Below are 7,359 nucleotides of genomic sequence, written 5' to 3'. Positions count from 1 at the left end.
AGTATACATTTACTTCTTGACCCAGGCCTTTGTTAACTCTTCTGCTGTCTGTATAATTTAGTCCAAAGGGATCTCCGACTGTCTGGACATTTGAATAAAATCAACATTAGTCCACTAATTAATAATATCAAATTAATAGGTTCATATGAGTAAGATGTGGTAAGAAATTAGAGACCTTGCTAACTCATGTTCTCCAGAGGGTAAAAGATCAATCCCACAAGGATTCAAACGTCCATCATATCTATGATTATTTAATAAAGGGCACGCTATTTCATTTCATATCTCCCCTTAGAAGAAAGTACGTTGCCTGCTAAGCCTCTTTGAATTCTGGAGGCAGCATTTATTTCCCTACTTGGAAATGCTATTCTGATGCATTTACTAAGTGACATGGAAGGCTGTCACCATTGAATGGGGTCCAGAATAGGAAAGGACTTTGTGTCAGGTCTAGGTGATGACTTAAGCAGCCCTGCTGCTTGGACTGTCTGACTAGCAGCCTCTCTGTTATTCAAGGTATCTGTGGTGGGAGAAGATGCCATGTGGAGTTTATGGCAAGCCAATAGGAGAATCACAATGAAGACCCCTAGGGTTCTGGACCAAGGCCATGCCATCTGCAGCAGCGAATTATATACCATTTGAAAGAACAGCTCCTGGCATACAATGGGCCCTGGTTGAGATGGAGTGCCTAATCATGGGACATCAAGTGACCATGTGTCCAGAATTTCCCATGATGGTCTGAGTACTGTCCAACCTATCAAGTCATAAGGTCAGGTGGGCCTAGGAGCAATTCATCATAAGATAGAAGTGGTATATCCAGGATAAGGCCTCAGCAGGGCAAGTAGGCACATGAAAGATACAAGACTCGGTGGCTCAGACACTCATGTCACCTAGCATTGACACACCAACTCCTTCCCCTCAGCTTATATCTATGATAATCATCTATGTGATAATGAGGGTTGCATCCTCTCTTATTGATCAACTAATAGAGAATGAAAAAGACTGACCTTAATTTATGGAAGAGTCAGATGAATTTATGTGTGCAGGCCAAATAGTGATTGCATTAGAGTTTCTCCTAGGAGTGACCTTTAAAGATCGGTAAAGGAAAAATCTTCCTCTCAATAGGAGGAGCTTTGAACTAGGCAATTGATTATCCACTTTTGAAAAAAGAGGTGGCCCACAAAGTTCAGGCTAGGGGTCTGAAAGGAGCAAACCCAGAAATCTCAAGGACAAAGACTCTAGGTAAATGCATGTGGATAGAACTATGGGAGTATGCATGCAAAGGAGAGCTCTTTACCAACACTTTTACTTGTTTGTTTATTTCTTTATGGTGCTGGAGACATAACGTAGGTCTCATGCATATGCAGCAAGGGCTCTACCACTGTGCTATACCCTCAGCCCTACTGTCACTTTTTAATGCCTTCTCTAATGCAGTGGAGAGCATCTACTTCAGAAGAGGCACTGTACATCCAAACAGACAAAATGATTCGCCAGTTGGTGAGCCAGCCTTTATCATTAGCCATCTATCTACATGCTGGTACAATTGGTGCATAATCATGGTAGCTACTACCTTAGGGTTGATAGCTCCGTATGGGCTCAACTGCATGGGTTCCCACTCACAAAGGCTGACTTAGTCTTATCACTGCTGAAAGTCTGACCTGAAAGCCACAGAGACAAATGCTGAGTCCCAGATGGAGCACCATTCCTCAGAGACCAAACAGCCACTTAAAAAGAAGTTGATTACATTACACTGTTTCTACCCTGAGAAGAGGAAGTGATTTCTCTTGCTTAGAACAAATACATATTTCAGATCTGGGTTTAGTTTCCTGCCTACAGGGCCTAAACTACTGTCTGAATTCTCAGAGTGTTTGTTGCCCTATACATTGCTTTGTACTAAGCAATCCACTTTACAACAAAGGAGATACAGAAGGAAGCACTGACCATGGACTTTACTAGCCCAGTCACATATTGCACTGCCTAGAAGCAGCTGGCCTGACAGAAAGATCAGATAGGCTCATAAAGAAGCAATTTGAACACCATCTTGTGGATGGTATGCTGTAAGTATGGAGCATCATCCTCTAGGACCCTGGGTCAAGGATCATTTCACTGTACTGTGTCCCCCGTAGGTAGAATATGCGGATCTGACAAGCAAAGAGTAAAAGGAGGCATAGTCTTACCAGCATCACTGGGTATTTGTACTTCCCATCTCATCTAGCCAGGCTCCATCATGGATAGAGGGTTTGGTTCCAAGAAGGGGAATGCTTCCACCAGGGGGCAGAACAAGAGTCTCATAGCTGCCACCTGTTCCTTCAGGATGCTTGTACCCGGAGACTATCAGGCAAGGAAAGAAGTAATTGATTCTGATCATCAGAAGTTAGGGCTGCTATTACACAGTGGGGCAGGGGACAACAGGTATGCCATTCAAGTGATCTATGTTGGTGTCTATTGATGCTCCCTGGCAAATTTTGATGATAGACAAGGGCAACATGCATAACCTGAGAAGTGCAGACCAGGAGCTAAGGGATGAAACTCAGATTTACTCTTACCAGGTAAGTTGTTTGCATGAGCAGAGGTGCTATCTGAGTGGGAGGGTACTAGAGAATGCAGGGGTAGGACAGAGGAATGAGTAGTAGGTGTAATACCTAGACCAGATACTACACTTCATTCCCTCTGTGCCCCCCCCCCACCTTACTCTTACAGTTTCTCCAGGGAAAGAGAAGATGAGAATCCTGTAGGCATTAGTCACAGATGGGGTGAAATGGACCCAAGTATGTGTTACTAAAAGCTTGGTCCTTGTCCCTGATGCCAATCCAATAACAAGGACATAATTTTGAGAAAAGGGAAAAAGAAGGGTTATTGCTTTGCTAGCAAAGGAGAAACACAGGAGACTCCTGTCCCAGAGGCTGTGATTCTGCCCATCAGGGGAAACAGGGTTGTTGTGTTTTTGTTTTTGTTTTTTTTAATTTTTTTTAAAGAGGTGAAACAAAGGCTATGTTCCACATGTTCTCTGTCCAGAGTTATAACCACTTGTTAATTTGGGAGATAGTCATTTCTTTGATCTTCTGGTGCCAGCCCCAAGACTGAATTACTTCATTCCTCTGGTGGGTGTGTGCTCAAGGACAGATAACTCTGCCTAGGATGGGGAAGAAAGGTAATCCTGCTTCCCCTGAGATCAGGGATGGTGAGAGATTAGAGAGGAGGAGAGAGAGAAGAGAAAGAAACATGTCTGTTTTAAAATAAATTTAAATTGCTGTGGCAAAGCAGCAAGGGCTATATTCAAAGCATAAAGTGGACACTGTTACATAAGGACTGGACTGAAGTGAGTGTGATGATTCCAGATTCTTGCTCAGGACCCAGCCACCATTTCTCCAGCCTCCAAGAGTGTCAGCTGCAGTTAGCTCATCCATGTCCCCCAGCCAAAAAGAAGTGCCCCAGTCAAGCCTACAACCCTCTCCAAGAGCAAGTCACAGCCAATGCCTGGTTGATGTGGAGTGAAAAGGGCCAACTCCTTTGTCTCAATTCAGTCCCACTGAGAGGACACCCCAGCTCCAGAGCACCTGTACAGTTGGTTGAGGCCTATGCTGCAAATGCACCGAATGTCAATTTCCCCTTCAGTCCAGTGTTGCGTCCTCACTTCCTGCCCAGGTAAGGATCATCCAGCACCTCCCCATAAATGGGCTGCAGACACATCTTTGCCTTGGGGTCTGTTACCCAGGGATCCCTGACCTAAGACAGCCTTATACTGGATCTACAACTGATAACCAACAGAAACAGAACAATAACTGGTTTAATCAAACACGGACAACAGGCTTTTTGGGTTGTTTAAGCCTAAATTGGAACATTCGAATGAATGAGGAAGACTGTTTGCAGCTTAATATTTTACAAAGTTCTGCTAACTCAGGTCCTCCATACTGTCTATTCTGTTGCAAGCCCTGCTGCCCCACCCACCCCCATCTGTACCGCAGTGGATTAGAACAGCAAATGTTTTTGGTTTAGCAGTTCATTTGCACTGTACCAAAAAGCAGAAGCCAAAACAGGAAAAACAAAAAATAAACCCCAAACACCCTCACAACACTAGTGTTACCTTTCCAGCTAACCATGTGAACATCTATAACTATCTCACTTCTTTAAAAAAAATTACTGATTTTTTGCATGTAAACACTAATCATTAAAAAAAAAACACAAGTCAAATCTTTAAAAAGTTAAAAGACTCAAATCCCAATTTCAGTAAACTTGTGTCCAATTCAACTTTCTGTGTTTTTTTTTTTTTTTAACTGAAATTGAATGTTGGAGAGAACAGGATATATTCTGGTTTACATAGTAGGTATAATTGGAAAAAGTGTTTAAAATTCATCACTAGGTAAACAAGATTCAGGTTCAAAACTTTGTTGGGTGATGAATATTTCAAACTTTTCCTTTTTTTTTCTTTTCTGCTGACAAAACTTTGGTTTCCCCTCACCACTTTTTTTTTTTTTTTCTCCAAGCAGGAAGGCACAATCATTCTGCAATACTGCCAAATATAACAAACATCTACAGATGGGTTGGTCTGCAGCTGGAGGCTTTAACTTTGTAGTATTTATTTGAAATATCCAAGCCAGCAGAGCAAGGCTAAAGCACAGTGGGCACAATTCACAATGTTTTGGCTCTGGAGCAAATAGCAGTTGAACTTAGTTTTTTCAGCTAAAATGGAATTTATGCAGATGTGCTTTGCACTAAATTCATTAAACAATTACATCCTGGTGCAGTTTTCACATTTTTGTAAAGGATCTGCATAAGCACTAATTAGATCTAAAACAATGTTACTGGGCAAATTACAGTGCCGATTGTTCTCCTCCTCTTGCATTCCGCATCTGCTTTACAATGATGATGATAATTTAGGTGCAAGCCATACAAATGCTGGTTTTTGTTACATTTACTAGAAATATTTATTTAAAACATACTATAGATTAATTGATAATGTAACCATTTTTAAAGAGGCTGCAAATGTTTTCTCTCAGATATTTACTGGTAAAATTCAATCTGTGAAAAATACAGTAGCTGAAACTTCTCACAATTGCTAACTGGCGTTTCCTTCAGTGAGGTTTGCTATTGAAAGGCAACTTTGCATTTCATTTGGCTTCAAGCACAAACTGGGTCCGTTGAATTACAGCAGTGCCTTTCAGAGTGCAGCATTTGACGTAAAGGCATACAGACCCTCCTAAACAGCTCCCAGTCGTGGCAACCCACGCTACCTCTTCTTTGGTCCATCAATTAAAAAGGGTGACTTTGTATTGGAAAATTATTCAACGCCTTAAGTAGCTCAGACATTAGACTATTTTTTCTCTCTCCTATGTTCATCTTTTTTTTTTCTATTTCAAATATCATTAAATGCAAGAAGGCATATTAACATTTAAACATAAAACAAATTCCAAAGTGAGGACATTCCAACAGGGTTTCTATGGCAACTTTGATTGTACCAACTTAATTCAGGGCTTGCTCCAGCCTAGGAGTCACCTCCATTATTGCTCTTGTCCTAGACATTCTTTCACTCCCCTGGCCAACCATGCAGTTGGGAGCCCTGAGAGTAACCATTCTGCTCTCACCCAGGATAACTACTGCTACAACTAGCTAGCATTATTCCATCCGTGGGAAGGAGGCCAATGCGGTGAATCTGTTTGGCTGCTGGTTTTCTAAAAACCACTCCTGTTGGACTTTTCAAATGGTTACTTTTATTGTTTGATAGAGCCAGCCATGAAAGGCCAAGCTCAGTGTGAGCGCCAACAAAGATTAAGAGGCAAAACGGAACTCCAAATGTAATCAATGCACAAACCCAAGTCCAAGATACTTGGAAATATCTCCTTTCTGTGTGGGGATACTAATTATTAATGCAAAACACAGTGAATATTAATGGTGCTCTCAAAATTCAGGATCCAGGTTCATTCACTTTACTGGATGGCTTCCCAAACCTTTATGTGGGTCTTTCCATTTCGTTCTGTGGTTTTTTTGCTAGGTAGGAGAGATTGTTACTAGAAAGGTGATAATAATTCCTTCCACTGACTTAATTGGTAAGCCTGAAAATGCTGTGCTGGTTGGATATGAAATTATATCCTCCTAGAAGGAAAACATAACTTAACAGCGGGCTTGGTTATTAAAGGTAAAATGTATTATGCCTGTGAAAAAGGTGAAGAATATTTGTAATAAAAACACTATTTTTGAAGGTTTGAAAAAAAATAGAATAATTAGTATTTCAATTCCTGTTGATTTACCCTTAGAAGATATTTGATTCTATATTTTATTTCTCTTTCATGTTTTATTGTAAGGGAGAAATAATAAGATTTCATTTTTACCAAATTAAACATAATGTGAGAGTGATTTCTCAAACTTCCAAGAGTCACCTTTAAATTTTAGAAAGTTATGAACAACTGGAAGAGGGTGATTATGACAACTTTTCGAACATAATAGCAGTTTTAATTGCTCCTGTAGTTGATTAAAAGTCTGCAACGCTGGAAGATATTTAAATGAAACAACAGAACTCTTGGTAAAGCATTTAATTTAGCTGAGGTGCCTTTTTGGCCAAAGAGAGTTAGTTCCATTTGGGGTTTGTTGACATGGACAATACCACTTACAGTAACTTTTTTTGTGTGTGGGTACTGCAGATTGAACGGAGGGGCACTCGACCACTTACCACCTCCCCAGCCCTATTTTGTATTTTACTGAAAGACAGGGTCTCTCTGAGTTGCCTAGCACCTCACCATTGCTGAAGCTAGCTTTCAACTCAAGATCGTCTCGCCTCAGCCTCCCAAGTGGCTGGGATTACAGAGGTGCACCATTGTGTCCGACTCTAACTTTCTTTTAAGTCCCTGGATAGTAGCCATCTATGGCCCTATAGGGCCTGAGGTGACTTCATCCCTTTCCTTTTTTCCTGGCCTTCTTCCTTCTTTTATCCAACAAGAATTTCTGGGTTCTTCTCTGGGCCAAACACCATTTGGGGCACTAGAGAACCAAACACCAAACACTAGTGAGCCAGAGGTCCTACCTTTGTGGCATTTATACTTTGATAGGGAACAGGCACATGTTCTTATCCAATAAGACACATACTTGTTCCTCATTATCTTAGGCTATTTATTGAGGAAAACCCAGAATTAGGGTGTCATGTGGCTATAGTCATTATGAGTAACCTTATCTATTCGTTGGACTAAACTCCTGAATTTTACTAGTAAGAATATACGATCCAATAAGAGTATTTTATATAAAAACTGACCCATTAGTGTCATGCGAAAAAAGTACAAATTAGCTGTAATTAAGGAGGCTGAAAAATTCCTCTGACCCCAGACTCTCTTTCCATATAGCCCTGCTAGTACTATAAAATTCTCTCTTAAATGAATC

This window comes from Ictidomys tridecemlineatus, chromosome 10 (genome assembly GCF_052094955.1).
Source record: "Ictidomys tridecemlineatus isolate mIctTri1 chromosome 10, mIctTri1.hap1, whole genome shotgun sequence".
NCBI classification, from domain to species: domain Eukaryota; kingdom Metazoa; phylum Chordata; class Mammalia; order Rodentia; family Sciuridae; genus Ictidomys; species Ictidomys tridecemlineatus.
This window is presented reverse-complemented; position numbering follows the sequence as displayed.